The following is a 16,949-nucleotide window of genomic DNA, read 5'->3' as shown; positions in this document are numbered from 1 at the left end:
ATTGTTTATTTAATTATTAAAGAAAAGAAATTTATTTAAAATATTATAAAGCGAAAATCCATTGAACAAGAATAAACTCATAACAAGATATTCTGGGTAAGATCTCATTGCTTTATATTAATTATATTATATAATATTAACATATATATTTTTTACAGAAATTGTGTGGCACAGCAAGGCCAAAACTCTAAACAAGAATTAGAATAAACACATCGTTGTGTTGTACGGCATAAAAAGTTGGTTACATCAAATTGAAAACTTCAGCTGAATTCGAAGAATTCATATTTGTTTAGGCTGTAAATTATTTGTATTGAGTTCTGTAATGAAATGTATTCGGGCCTGCAAATGAGTTCGCATTCCATTTAATGCGAAACTTGAGCTTTTCCAATTTCCCGGCAAAATATTTGTGCTAAGCACAAACTCATTAGTGGGAAATGCGGTAGAATATTACAAATTACTTTCTAGCTTTGCGTAGGTTAAATATTTTTCTCGATGTTTATTTAACTAAGCATGAAATTGATGTTATGTAAATGTAAATCAATGTAATTTAACAACAATAGAGTGCACATTAAATCTACTTTAGAATTATGCTTGTATTTCTATTTTTATACCCTGAACTCATTAAAAATGGGTATAAGGGTATATTGTATGTGTGCAAAATCCAAATGTATGTAACAGGCAGAAGGAAGCAACTCCGACCCCATAAAGTATATATATTCTTGATCAGCATCAATAGCCGAGTCGATCTAGTCATGTCTGTCTGTCCGTCCGTCCGTCAGTATTAATGAACGCAAGGATCTCAGAACCTATAAGAGCTAGAGACTGTAAAAATGTTATAATTGCAACTTCGTTGAATTTCACTTTGTAATTAATTTTCCTTGAATTTTCGCGAACAGCTGTCTCCAGCTTGACACCTAATTTATTGTTTATCAAAGGCACCAACAAAGTACTAGGAATAGGATTACTGCGGTATATTAAACAAGTAAAGGTTCTAGTCGGGAGGGGATACACTGAACCCTCTTCTTCCAACATCAAATGCATATATATATTCTATTTTAGAAGCTATATGTCAAGTTTGGTGACTCTAGCTCTTATTATTTACCAAAATTGCCCAAAAACAGGATATCGATATCGATTTTTATCGATTGCTTGGAAACGGAGTAAGTTATCGATTATCGGAAACAAACTCCATCTGCGCGGGAACTAGGAGCACCTACATCTAAATCTTCAAGTCTCGAGCTCTTATAGGCTCTGTCAAAATGATTAAGAAATCACACCATGAACAAAAAGCCAAACCTTATGAAAATCGGATGAGATTTGACCGACTTATGGGGTTGGGAAATTTTGACTTATGTCTATATAAGTATTTTGAGGGTACAATTTTTACAGGAATTTTGACCAAAAAAATTTGTTGCCAGTTTTTGATGCCAAATTGATTTAGAGGTCAAACCATGAACAAAAAGCCAAACCTTATGAAAATCAGATGAGATTTGACCGAGATATGGGGTTGGGAAATTTTGACTTATGTCTATATAAGTATTTTGAGGGTACAATTTTTACATGAATTTTGACCAAAAAAATTTGTTGCCAGTTTTTGATGCCAAATTGATTTAGAGGTCAAACCATGAACAAAAAGCCAAACCTTATGAAAATCGGATGAGATTTGACCGAATTATGGGGCTGGGAAATTTTGACTTATGTCTAGCTAGGATATTTGAGGGTACAATTTTTACATGAATTTTGACCCAAAATACTGTTGCCAGATTTTGATGCCAAATTGATTTAGAGGTCAAACCATGAACAAAAAGCCAAACCTTATGAAAATCAGATGAGATTTGACCGAATTATGGGGCTGGGAAATTTTGACTTATGTCTAGTTAGGATATTTGAGGGTACAATTTTTACATGAATTTTGACCAAAAAAATGTGTTGCCAGTTTTTGATGCCAAATTGATTTAGAGGTCAAACCATGAACAAAAAGCCAAACCTTATGAAAATCGGATGAGATTTGACCGAATTATGGGGCTGGGAAATTTTGACTTATGTCTAGCTAGGATATTTGAGGGTACAATTTTTACATGAATTTTGACCCAAAATACTGTTGCCAGATTTTGATGCCAAATTGATTTAGAGGTCAAACCATGAACAAAAAGCCAAACCTTATGAAAATCGGATGAGATTTGACCGAGATATGGGGTTGGGAAATTTTGACTTATGTCTAGTTAGGATATTTGAGGGTACAATTTTTACATGAATTTTGACCAAAAAAATTTGTTGCCAGTTTTTGATGCCAAATTGATTTAGAGGTCAAACCATGAACAAAAAGCCAAACCTTATGAAAATCGGATGAGATTTGACCGAATTATGGGGCTGGGAAATTTTGACTTATGTCTAGTTAGGATATTTGAGGGTACAATTTTTACATGAATTTTGACCAAAAAAATTTGTTGCCAGTTTTTGATGCCAAATTGATTTAGAGGTCAAACCATGAACAAAAAGCCAAACCTTATGAAAATCAGATGAGATTTGACCGAGATATGGGGTTGGGAAATTTTGACTTATGTCTAAATAAGTATTTTGATGGTACAATTTTTACATGAATTTTGACCAAAAAAATGTGTTGCCAGTTTTTGATGCCAAATTGATTTAGAGGTCAAACCATGAACAAAAAGCCAAACCTTATGAAAATCGGATGAGATTTGACCGAATTATGGGGCTGGGAAATTTTGACTTATGTCTAGTTAGGATATTTGAGGGTACAATTTTTACATGAATTTTGACCAAAAAAATTTGTTGCCAGTTTTTGATGCCAAATTGATTTAGAGGTCAAACCATGAACAAAAAGCCAAACCTTATGAAAATCAGATGAGATTTGACCGAGATATGGGGTTGGGAAATTTTGACTTATGTCTATATAAGTATTTTGAGGGTACAATTTTTACATGAATTTTGACCAAAAAAATGTGTTGCCAGTTTTTGATGCCAAATTGATTTAGAGGTCAAACCATGAACAAAAAGCCAAACCTTATGAAAATCAGATGAGATTTGACCGAGATATGGGGTTGGGAAATTTTGACTTATGTCTATATAAGTATTTTGAGGGTACAATTTTTACATGAATTTTGACCAAAAAAATTTGTTGCCAGTTTTTGATGCCAAATTGATTTAGAGGTCAAACCATGAACAAAAAGCCAAACCTTATGAAAATCGGATGAGATTTGACCGAATTATGGGGCTGGGAAATTTTGACTTATGTCTAGTTAGGATATTTGAGGGTACAATTTTTACATGAATTTTGACCAAAAAAATTTGTTGCCAGTTTTTGATGCTAAATTGATTTAGAGGTCAAACCATGAACAAAAAGCCAAACCTTATGAAAATCGGATGAGATTTGACCGAATTATGGGGCTGGGAAATTTTGACTTATGTCTAGTTAGGATATTTGAGGGTACAATTTTTACATGAATTTTGACCAAAAAAATTTGTTGCCAGTTTTTGATGCCAAATTGATTTAGAGGTCAAACCATGAACAAAAAGCCAAACCTTATGAAAATCGGATGAGATTTGACCGAATTATGGGGCTGGGAAATTTTGACTTATGTCTAGTTAGGATATTTGAGGGTACAATTTTTACATGAATTTTGACCCAAAATACTGTTGCCAGTTTTTGATGCCAAATTGATTTAGAGGTCAAACCATGAACAAAAAGCCAAACCTTATGAAAATCAGATGAGATTTGACCGAATTATGGGGCTGGGAAATTTTGACTTATGTCTAGTTAGGATATTTGAGGGTACAATTTTTACATGAATTTTGACCAAAAAAATGTGTTGCCAGTTTTTGATGCCAAATTGATTTAGAGGTCAAACCATGAACAAAAAGCCAAACCTTATGAAAATCGGATGAGATTTGACCGAATTATGGGGCTGGGAAATTTTGACTTATGTCTAGCTAGGATATTTGAGGGTACAATTTTTACATGAATTTTGACCCAAAATACTGTTGCCAGATTTTGATGCCAAATTGATTTAGAGGTCAAACCATGAACAAAAAGCCAAACCTTATGAAAATCGGATGAGATTTGACCGAGATATGGGGTTGGGAAATTTTGACTTATGTCTAGTTAGGATATTTGAGGGTACAATTTTTACATGAATTTTGACCAAAAAAAATTGTTGCCAGTTTTTGATGCCAAATTGATTTAGAGGTCAAACCATGAACAAAAAGCCAAACCTTATGAAAATCGGATGAGATTTGACCGAATTATGGGGCTGGGAAATTTTGACTTATGTCTAGTTAGGATATTTGAGGGTACAATTTTTACATGAATTTTGACCAAAAAAATTTGTTGCCAGTTTTTGATGCCAAATTGATTTAGAGGTCAAACCATGAACAAAAAGCCAAACCTTATGAAAATCAGATGAGATTTGACCGAGATATGGGGTTGGGAAATTTTGACTTATGTCTAAATAAGTATTTTGATGGTACAATTTTTACATGAATTTTGACCAAAAAAATGTGTTGCCAGTTTTTGATGCCAAATTGATTTAGAGGTCAAACCATGAACAAAAAGCCAAACCTTATGAAAATCGGATGAGATTTGACCGAATTATGGGGCTGGGAAATTTTGACTTATGTCTAGTTAGGATATTTGAGGGTACAATTTTTACATGAATTTTGACCAAAAAAATTTGTTGCCAGTTTTTGATGCCAAATTGATTTAGAGGTCAAACCATGAACAAAAAGCCAAACCTTATGAAAATCAGATGAGATTTGACCGAGATATGGGGTTGGGAAATTTTGACTTATGTCTATATAAGTATTTTGAGGGTACAATTTTTACATGAATTTTGACCAAAAAAATGTGTTGCCAGTTTTTGATGCCAAATTGATTTAGAGGTCAAACCATGAACAAAAAGCCAAACCTTATGAAAATCAGATGAGATTTGACCGAGATATGGGGTTGGGAAATTTTGACTTATGTCTATATAAGTATTTTGAGGGTACAATTTTTACATGAATTTTGACCAAAAAAATTTGTTGCCAGTTTTTGATGCCAAATTGATTTAGAGGTCAAACCATGAACAAAAAGCCAAACCTTATGAAAATCGGATGAGATTTGACCGAATTATGGGGCTGGGAAATTTTGACTTATGTCTAGTTAGGATATTTGAGGGTACAATTTTTACATGAATTTTGACCAAAAAAATTTGTTGCCAGTTTTTGATGCTAAATTGATTTAGAGGTCAAACCATGAACAAAAAGCCAAACCTTATGAAAATCGGATGAGATTTGACCGAATTATGGGGCTGGGAAATTTTGACTTATGTCTAGTTAGGATATTTGAGGGTACAATTTTTACATGAATTTTGACCCAAAATACTGTTGCCAGTTTTTGATGCCAAATTGATTTAGAGGTCAAACCATGAACAAAAAGCCAAACCTTATGAAAATCGGATGAGATTTGACCGAATTATGGGGCTGGGAAATTTTGACTTATGTCTAGTTAGGATATTTGAGGGTACAATTTTTACATGAATTTTGACCCAAAATACTGTTGCCAGTTTTTGATGCCAAATTGATTTAGAGGTCAAACCATGAACAAAAAGCCAAACCTTATGAAAATCGGATGAGATTTGACCGAGATATGGGGCTGGGAAATTTTGACTTATGTCTATATAAGTATTTTGAGGGTACAATTTTTACATGAATTTTGACCAAAATAATTTGTTGCCAGTTTTTGATGCCAAATTGATTTAGAGGTCAAACCATGAACAAAAAGCCAAACCTTATGAAAATCGGATGCGATTTGACCGAATTATGGGGCTGGGAAATTTTGACTTATGTCTAGTTAGGATATTTGAGGGTACAATTTTTACATGAATTTTGACCCAAAATACTGTTGCCAGTTTTTGATGCCAAATTGATTTAGAGGTCAAACCATGAACAAAAAGCCAAACCTTATGAAAATCGGATGAGATTTGACCGAATTATGGGGCTGGGAAATTTTGACTTATGTCTAGTTAGGATATTTGAGGGTACAATTTTTACATGAATTTTGACCAAAAAAATTTGTTGCCAGTTTTTGATGCCAAATTGATTTAGAGGTCAAACCATGAACAAAAAGCCAAACCTTATGAAAATCGGATGAGATTTGACCGAATTATGGGGCTGGGAAATTTTGACTTATGTCTAGTTAGGATATTTGAGGGTACAATTTTTACATGAATTTTGACCCAAAATACTGTTGCCAGTTTTTGATGCCAAATTGATTTAGAGGTCAAACCATGAACAAAAAGCCAAACCTTATGAAAATCGGATGAGATTTGACCGAATTATGGGGCTGGGAAATTTTGACTTATGTCTAGTTAGGATATTTGAGGGTACAATTTTTACATGAATTTTGACCCAAAATACTGTTGCCAGTTTTTGATGCCAAATTGATTTAGAGGTCAAACCATGAACAAAAAGCCAAACCTTATGAAAATCGGATGAGATTTGACCGAATTATGGGGCTGGGAAATTTTGACTTATGTCTAGTTAGGATATTTGAGGGTACAATTTTTACATGAATTTTGACCAAAAAAAATTGTTGCCAGTTTTTGATGCCAAATTGATTTAGAGGTCAAACCATGAACAAAAAGCCAAACCTTATGAAAATCGGATGAGATTTGACCGAATTATGGGGCTGGGAAATTTTGACTTATGTCTAGTTAGGATATTTGAGGGTACAATTTTTACATGAATTTTGACCAAAAAAATTTGTTGCCAGTTTTTGATGCCAAATTGATTTAGAGGTCAAACCATGAACAAAAAGCTAAACCTTATGAAAATCAGATGAGATTTGACCGAGATATGGGGTTGGGAAATTTTGACTTATGTCTATATAAGTATTTTGAGGGTACAATTTTTACATGAATTTTGACCAAAAAAATGTGTTGCCAGTTTTTGATGCCAAATTGATTTAGAGGTCAAACCATGAACAAAAAGCCAAACCTTATGAAAATCAGATGAGATTTGACCGAGATATGGGGTTGGGAAATTTTGACTTATGTCTATATAAGTATTTTGAGGGTACAATTTTTACATGAATTTTGACCAAAAAAATTTGTTGCCAGTTTTTGATGCCAAATTGATTTAGAGGTCAAACCATGAACAAAAAGCCAAATCTTATGAAAATCGGATGAGATTTGACCGAATTATGGGGCTGGGAAATTTTGACTTATGTCTAGTTAGGATATTTGAGGGTACAATTTTTACATGAATTTTGACCAAAAAAATTTGTTGCCAGTTTTTGATGCTAAATTGATTTAGAGGTCAAACCATGAACAAAAAGCCAAACCTTATGAAAATCGGATGAGATTTGACCGAATTATGGGGCTGGGAAATTTTGACTTATGTCTAGTTAGGATATTTGAGGGTACAATTTTTACATGAATTTTGACCAAAAAAATTTGTTGCCAGTTTTTGATGCCAAATTGATTTAGAGGTCAAACCATGAACAAAAAGCCAAACCTTATGAAAATCGGATGAGATTTGACCGAATTATGGGGCTGGGAAATTTTGACTTATGTCTAGTTAGGATATTTGAGGGTACAATTTTTACATGAATTTTGACCCAAAATACTGTTGCCAGTTTTTGATGCCAAATTGATTTAGAGGTCAAACCATGAACAAAAAGCCAAACCCTATGAAAATCGGATGAGATTTGACCGAGATATGGGGCTGGGAAATTTTGACTTATGTCTATATAAGTATTTTGAGGGTACAATTTTTACATGAATTTTGACCAAAATAATTTGTTGCCAGTTTTTGATGCCAAATTGATTTAGAGGTCAAACCATGAACAAAAAGCCAAACCTTATGAAAATCGGATGCGATTTGACCGAATTATGGGGCTGGGAAATTTTGACTTATGTCTAGTTAGGATATTTGAGGGTACAATTTTTACATGAATTTTGACCCAAAATACTGTTGCCAGTTTTTGATGCCAAATTGATTTAGAGGTCAAACCATGAACAAAAAGCCAAACCTTATGAAAATCGGATGAGATTTGACCGAATTATGGGGCTGGGAAATTTTGACTTATGTCTAGTTAGGATATTTGAGGGTACAATTTTTACATGAATTTTGACCAAAAAAATTTGTTGCCAGTTTTTGATGCCAAATTGATTTAGAGGTCAAACCATGAACAAAAAGCCAAACCTTATGAAAATCGGATGAGATTTGACCGAATTATGGGGCTGGGAAATTTTGACTTATGTCTAGTTAGGATATTTGAGGGTACAATTTTTACATGAATTTTGACCCAAAATACTGTTGCCAGTTTTTGATGCCAAATTGATTTAGAGGTCAAACCATGAACAAAAAGCCAAACCTTATGAAAATCGGATGAGATTTGACCGAATTATGGGGCTGGGAAATTTTGACTTATGTCTAGTTAGGATATTTGAGGGTACAATTTTTACATGAATTTTGACCCAAAATACTGTTGCCAGTTTTTGATGCCAAATTGATTTAGAGGTCAAACCATGAACAAAAAGCCAAACCTTATGAAAATCGGATGAGATTTGACCGAATTATGGGGCTGGGAAATTTTGACTTATGTCTAGTTAGGATATTTGAGGGTACAATTTTTACATGAATTTTGACCAAAAAAATTTGTTGCCAGTTTTTGATGCCAAATTGATTTAGAGGTCAAACCATGAACAAAAAGCCAAACCTTATGAAAATCGGATAAGATTTGACCCAGTTATGGGGCTGGGAAATTTTGACTTATGTCTATATAGGTTTTTTAAGGGTACAATTTTTACATGAATTTTGACCAAAAAAATTTGTTGCCAGTTTTTGATGCCAAATTGATTTAGAGGTCAAACCATGAACAAAAAGCCAAACCTTATGAAAATCGGATGAGATTTGACCGAATTATGGGGCTGGGAAATTTTGACTTATGTCTAGTTAGGATATTTGAGGGTACAATTTTTACATGAATTTTGACCCAAAATACTGTTGCCAGTTTTTGATGCCAAATTGATTTAGAGGTCAAACCATGAACAAAAAGCCAAACCTTATGAAAATCGGATGAGATTTGACCGAATTATGGGGCTGGGAAATTTTGACTTATGTCTAGTTAGGATATTTGAGGGTACAATTTTTACATGAATTTTGACCAAAAAAATTTGTTGCCAGTTTTTGATGCCAAATTGATTTAGAGGTCAAACCATGAACAAAAAGCCAAACCTTATGAAAATCGGATAAGATTTGACCCAGTTATGGGGCTGGGAAATTTTGACTTATGTCTATATAGGTTTTTTAAGGGTACAATTTTTACATGAATTTTGACCAAAAAAATTTGTTGCCAGTTTTTGATGCCAAATTGATTTAGAGGTCAAACCATGAACAAAAAGCCAAACCTTATGAAAATCGGATGAGATTTGACCGAATTATGGGGCTGGGAAATTTTGACTTATGTCTAGTTAGGATATTTGAGGGTACAATTTTTACATGAATTTTGACCCAAAATACTGTTGCCAGTTTTTGATGCCAAATTGATTTAGAGGTCAAACCATGAACAAAAAGCCAAACCTTATGAAAATCGGATGAGATTTGACCGAATTATGGGGCTGGGAAATTTTGACTTATGTCTAGTTAGGATATTTGAGGGTACAATTTTTACATGAATTTTGACCCAAAATACTGTTGCCAGTTTTTGATGCCAAATTGATTTAGAGGTCAAACCATGAACAAAAAGCCAAACCTTATGAAAATCGGATGAGATTTGACCGAATTATGGGGCTGGGAAATTTTGACTTATGTCTAGTTAGGATATTTGAGGGTACAATTTTTACATGAATTTTGACCCAAAATACTGTTGCCAGTTTTTGATGCCAAATTGATTTAGAGGTCAAACCATGAACAAAAAGCCAAACCTTATGAAAATCGGATGAGATTTGACCGAATTATGGGGCTGGGAAATTTTGACTTATGTCTAGTTAGGATATTTGAGGGTACAATTTTTACATGAATTTTGACCCAAAATACTGTTGCCAGTTTTTGATGCCAAATTGATTTAGAGGTCAAACCATGAACAAAAAGCCAAACCTTATGAAAATCGGATGAGATTTGACCGAATTATGGGGCTGGGAAATTTTGACTTATGTCTAGTTAGGATATTTGAGGGTACAATTTTTACATGAATTTTGACCAAAAAAATTTGTTGCCAGTTTTTGATGCCAAATTGATTTAGAGGTCAAACCATGAACAAAAAGCCAAACCTTATGAAAATCGGATAAGATTTGACCCAGTTATGGGGCTGGGAAATTTTGACTTATGTCTATATAGGTTTTTTAAGGGTACAATTTTTACATGAATTTTGACCAAAAAAATTTGTTGCCAGTTTTTGATGCCAAATTGATTTAGAGGTCAAACCATGAACAAAAAGCCAAACCTTATGAAAATCGGATGAGATTTGACCGAATTATGGGGCTGGGAAATTTTGACTTATGTCTAGTTAGGATATTTGAGGGTACAATTTTTACATGAATTTTGACCCAAAATACTGTTGCCAGTTTTTGATGCCAAATTGATTTAGAGGTCAAACCATGAACAAAAAGCCAAACCTTATGAAAATCGGATGAGATTTGACCGAATTATGGGGCTGGGAAATTTTGACTTATGTCTAGTTAGGATATTTGAGGGTACAATTTTTACATGAATTTTGACCAAAAAAATTTGTTGCCAGTTTTTGATGCCAAATTGATTTAGAGGTCAAACCATGAACAAAAAGCCAAACCTTATGAAAATCGGATAAGATTTGACCCAGTTATGGGGCTGGGAAATTTTGACTTATGTCTATATAGGTTTTTTAAGGGTACAATTTTTACATGAATTTTGACCAAAAAAATTTGTTGCCAGTTTTTGATGCCAAATTGATTTAGAGGTCAAACCATGAACAAAAAGCCAAACCTTATGAAAATCGGATGAGATTTGACCGAATTATGGGGCTGGGAAATTTTGACTTATGTCTAGTTAGGATATTTGAGGGTACAATTTTTACATGAATTTTGACCCAAAATACTGTTGCCAGTTTTTGATGCCAAATTGATTTAGAGGTCAAACCATGAACAAAAAGCCAAACCTTATGAAAATCGGATGAGATTTGACCGAATTATGGGGCTGGGAAATTTTGACTTATGTCTAGTTAGGATATTTGAGGGTACAATTTTTACATGAATTTTGACCCAAAATACTGTTGCCAGTTTTTGATGCCAAATTGATTTAGAGGTCAAACCATGAACAAAAAGCCAAACCTTATGAAAATCGGATGAGATTTGACCGAATTATGGGGCTGGGAAATTTTGACTTATGTCTAGTTAGGATATTTGAGGGTACAATTTTTACATGAATTTTGACCAAAAAAATTTGTTGCCAGTTTTTGATGCCAAATTGATTTAGAGGTCAAACCATGAACAAAAAGCCAAACCTTATGAAAATCGGATGAGATTTGACCGAATTATGGGGCTGGGAAATTTTGACTTATGTCTAGTTAGGATATTTGAGGGTACAATTTTTACATGAATTTTGACCAAAAAAATTTGTTGCCAGTTTTTGATGCCAAATTGATTTAGAGGTCAAACCATGAACAAAAAGCCAAACCTTATGAAAATCGGATGAGATTTGACCGAATTATGGGGTTGGGAAATTTTGACTTATGTCTAGTTAGGATATTTGAGGGTACAATTTTTACATGAATTTTGACCAAAAAAATTTGTTGCCAGTTTTTGATGCCAAATTGATTTAGAGGTCAAACCATGAACAAAAAGCCAAACCTTATGAAAATCGGATGAGATTTGACCGAATTATGGGGCTGGGAAATTTTGACTTATGTCTAGTTAGGATATTTGAGGGTACAATTTTTACATGAATTTTGACCCAAAATACTGTTGCCAGATTTTGATGCCAAATTGATTTAGAGGTCAAACCATGAACAAAAAGCCAAACCTTATGAAAATCGGATGAGATTTGACCGAGATATGGGGCTGGGAAATTTTGACTTATGTCTATATAAGTATTTTGAGGGTACAATTTTTACATGAATTTTGACCAAAAAAATTTGTTGCCAGTTTTTGATGCCAAATTGATTTAGAGGTCAAACCATGAACAAAAAGCCAAACCTTATAAAAATCGGATGAGATTTGACCGAATTATGGGGCTGGGAAATTTTGACTTATGTCTATATAAGTATTTTGAGGGTACAATTTTTACATGAATTTTGACCAAAAAAATTTGTTGTCAGTTTTTGATGCCAAATTGATTTAGAGGTCAAACCATGAACAAAAAGCCAAACCTTATGAAAATCAGATGAGATTTGACCGAGATATGGGGTTGGGAAATTTCGACTTATGTCTATATAAGTATTTTGAGGGTACAATTTTTACATGAATTTTGACCAAAAAAAATTTGTTGCCAGTTTTTGATGCCAAATTGATTTAGAGGTCAAACCATGAACAAAAAGCCAAACCTTATGAAAATCGGATGAGATTTGACCGAATTATTGGGCTGGGAAATTTTGACTTATGTCTAGTTAGGATATTTAAGGGTACAATTTTTACATGAATTTTGACCCAAAATACTGTTGCCAGATTTTGATGCCAAATTGATTTAGAGGTCAAACCATGAACAAAAAGCCAAACCTTATGAAAATCAGATGAGATTTGACCGAGATATGGGGTTGGGAAATTTCGACTTATGTCTATATAAGTATTTTGAGGGTACAATTTTTACATGAATTTTGACCAAAAAAATGTGTTGCCAGTTTTTGATGCCAAATTGATTTAGAGGTCAAACCATGAACAAAAAGCCAAACCTTATGAAAATCGGATGAGATTTGACCGAATTATGGGGCTGGGAAATTTTGACTTATGTCTAGTTAGGATATTTGAGGATACAATTTTTACATGAATTTTGACCCAAAAAATTTGTTGCCAGTTTTTGATGCCAAATTGATTTGGAGCTCAAACCATGAACATAAAGCCAAACCTTATGAAAATCGGATGAGATTTGACCGAGATATGGGGCTGGGAAATTTTGACTTATGTCTATATAAGTATTTTGAGGGTACAATTTTTACATGAATTTTAACCAAAAAAATTTGTTGCCAGTTTTTGATGCCAAATTGATTTAGAGGTCAAACCATGAACAAAAAGCCAAACCTTATGAAAATCAGATGAGATTTGACCGAGATATGGGGTTGGGAAATTTCGACTTATGTCTAGTTAGGATATTTGAGGGTACAATTTTTACATGAATTTTGACCAAAAAAATTTGTTGCCAGTTTTTGATGCCAAATTGATTTAGAGGTCAAACCATGAGCAAAAAGCCAAACCTTATGAAAATCAGATGAGATTTGACCGAATTATGGGGCTGGGAAATTTTGACTTATGTCTAGTTAGGATATTTGAGGGTACAATTTTTACATGAATTTTGACCAAAAAAATTTGTTGCCAGTTTTTGATGCCAAATTGATTAAGAGGTCAAACCATGAACAAAAAGCCAAACCTTATGAAAATCGGATGAGATTTGACCGAATTATGGGGCTGGGAAATTTTGACTTATGTCTAGTTAAGATATTTGAGGGTACAATTTTTACATGAATTTTGACCAAAAAAATTTGTTGCCAGTTTTTGATGCCAAATTGATTTAGAGCTCAAACCATGAACATAAAGCCAAACCTTATGAAAATCGGATGAGATTTGACCGAGATATGGGGCTGGGAAATTTTGACTTATGTCTATATAAGTATTTTGAGGGTACAATTTTTACATGAATTTTGACCAAAAAAATTTGTTGCCAGTTTTTGATGCCAAATTGATTTAGAGGTCAAACCATGAACAAAAAGCCAAACCTTATGAAAATCGGATGAGATTTGACCGAATTATGGGGCTGGGAAATTTTGACTTATGTCTAGTTAGGATATTTGAGGGTACAATTTTTACATGAATTTTGACCCAAAATGCTGTTGCCAGTTTTTGATGCCAAATTGATTTAGAGGTCAAACCATGAACAAAAAGCCAAACCTTATGAAAATCGGATAAGATTTGACCGAATTATGGGGCTGGGAAATTTTGACTTATGTCTAGTTAGGATATTTGAGGGTACAATTTTTACATGAATTTTGACCAAAAAAATTTGTTGCCAGTTTTTGATGCCAAATTGATTTAGAGCTCAAACCATGAACATAAAGCCAAACCTTATGAAAATCGGATGAGATTTGACCGAGATATGGGGCTGGGAAATTTTGACTTATGTCTATATAAGTATTTTGAGGGTACAATTTTTACATGAATTTTGACCAAAAAAATTTGTTGCCAGTTTTTGATGCCAAATTGATTTAGAGGTCAGACCATGAACAAAAAGCCAAACCTTATGAAAATCGGATGAGATTTGACCGAATTATGGGGCTGGGAAATTTTGACTTATGTCTAGTTAGGATATTTGAGGGTACAATTTTTACATGAATTTTGACCCAAAATACTGTTGCCAGATTTTGATGCCAAATTGATTTAGAGGTCAAACCATGAACAAAAAGCCAAACCTTATGAAAATCAGATGAGATTTGACCGAGATATGGGGTTGGGAAATTTTGACTTATGTCTATATAAGTATTTTGAGGGTACAATTTTTACATGAATTTTGACCAAAAAAATGTGTTGCCAGTTTTTGATGCCAAATTGATTTAGAGGTCAAACCATGAACAAAAAGCCAAACCTTATGAAAATCGGATAAGATTTGACCCAGTTATGGGGCTGGGAAATTTTGACTTATGTCTAGTTAGGATATTTGAGGGTACAATTTTTACATGAATTTTGACCCAAAATACTGTTGCCAGATTTTGATGCCAAATTGATTTAGAGGTCAAACCATGAACAAAAAGCCAAACCTTATGAAAATCGGATAAGATTTGACCCAGTTATGGGGCTGGGAAATTTTGACTTATGTCTATATAAGTATTTTGAGGGTACAATTTTTACATGAATTTTGACCAAAAAATTTGTTGCCAGTTTTTGATGCCAAATTGATTTAGAGGTCAAACCATGAACAAAAAGCCAAACCTTATGAAAATCAGATGAGATTTGACCGAGATATGGGGTTGGGAAATTTCGACTTATGTCTAATTAGGATATTTGAGGGTACAATTTTTACATGAATTTTGACCAAAAATACTGTTGCCAGTTTTTGATGCCAAATTGATTTAGAGGTCAAACCATGAACAAAAAGCCAAACCTTATGAAAATCGGATGAGATTTGACCGAGACAGACAATATACCCTTATACCCATTTTTAATGGGTTCAGGGTATAAAAATAAATTATTTCCTGATTAATTATGCTTCGCAATGCAATACAGCACAAAGAAAGTAAGATAGTGCGATATACAAAGAGCTTAAAGATTGCGCACTTTGTGCTTTTGTGTTGTGTGTTTTGCTGCAAACGAGCGAGTTCACATGGGGGCACTCGTCATATGGGTCAGGCAATCGTCATAAAACACATTTCCGGCTGGAAATGCAAATGGAGAGCGAACGAAGCCAAGCTGGGCTCAGATATACAGATGAATTGTTGCTGTCCATTGTTGTGTTGTTGTGCTATGGTAATTGAATTCTTTCAAAGCGCCTTAATGAAAGCGCGTGGCCTGGAATGCCGTTTGGGGCCAAGTTCGGAGTCGTCACACAATAAACTAATTAATTAATAATTCAAACAGTCACCTCTCTCCGCTTATACTCTATTCAAATTCAGTCTAGACGCGTCAGCTGCACATCTATATACATGGCTAGTCGGTCAGTTCCAGCCGTATAGGGTGCGCCTATCAAGGCTGAATGCGATTCGCGCATATCTAACCATTTTTTCACACTACCATAAAGAACGGCACGTGTTCATCAACATCAAGTTTATTTATAGCCAAATGAGCTACACTAACCTATATATTCTATACTAATATTATCTGGTTTCATCAGTTCTAAACGATATTCTTAAGACTCGAGCGGACCTTTCTATATCTAGGGTATATGGATAGCTTCAATTTACATTTTCAGCCTTATTCTACCCTTCTAGAGAGTATTATAATGTTGCCGTTAAATGTTTAAAGCATAGAGGGGGGCATTTTCAACCCCATAAAGTATATACATTCTAGATCAGCATCAGCATCTGTCAGTTTCTATGTGAACTAGTCTCTGTTGCAGGCAGTACATATATTGAAACCGGCTGGATCGGACTATTATATAGCTGCCATAGGAATGATCGGTCCAAAGTAGGTTCTTGAATGTTTATCAAGATTTCGTGACCGACCTTTTACTATGCTCCTCATATATAAGCGAACAACATCTGACCCCTATATCATATAGCTGTCATAGAAAATTCGGTCAAAAAGTAGGTTCTTGTATGCAAAACTTATTGATTTTCAAGATATCTATATACATATATAGATAGATTTTTCTCGCTGCTCCCTACATAGATCGGTCGAAAAGTAGGAACGTATATGGCAATATATTCTGTTTTCCAAGTAATTTGCATCAAACTTTACTATTTCCACATATCTGCAAAAGGGAAATATCTGGAAGGGTATTAAATCTTCGGCGTGCCAAAGATATGCTTACTTTCTCGTTTTAAGTACAAAACAGTATAATTCAGCTTCTTAGCTCGGTTTGAGATGTTTATGGGCCCATCAATCAGTCAAATTGTGTGTATACATATATTTTAAATAAATATAATTTATTGTATTGACCCAGAACGCGCTTAGAAAGTAATTTAACTTACGCAATTCGCATGCAAAAACTCAGAAATGTATTCAGCGAAGTGAAAAGGATGACGATAAATGCTCAAGGATAATAAAAAATGCTAATGCAATGCTTGTGAAATTCATAATTAATGCATTTCAATGCTGATTCAGTTCACCTTA

General features: G+C 33.9%; 1 protein-coding gene across 2 annotated transcripts in view; it reads right to left on the bottom strand.

Moving 5' to 3' along the window:
• The window catches only part of LOC115764845 (phosphofurin acidic cluster sorting protein 2), a 54,979-nt gene that overhangs the window by 16,993 nt on the left and 21,037 nt on the right, over positions 1–16,949 (bottom strand). The gene's annotated exons all lie outside the window — the stretch shown is intronic.

The sequence above is a fragment of the Drosophila novamexicana genome, unplaced genomic scaffold, assembly GCF_003285875.2.
Source record: "Drosophila novamexicana strain 15010-1031.04,08,12 unplaced genomic scaffold, DnovRS2.1 tig00000870-arrow-arrow-pilon, whole genome shotgun sequence".
NCBI classification, from domain to species: domain Eukaryota; kingdom Metazoa; phylum Arthropoda; class Insecta; order Diptera; family Drosophilidae; genus Drosophila; species Drosophila novamexicana.
Note: the sequence above shows the minus strand (reverse complement) of the source record. Positions and strands in the feature narration are given on the sequence as shown.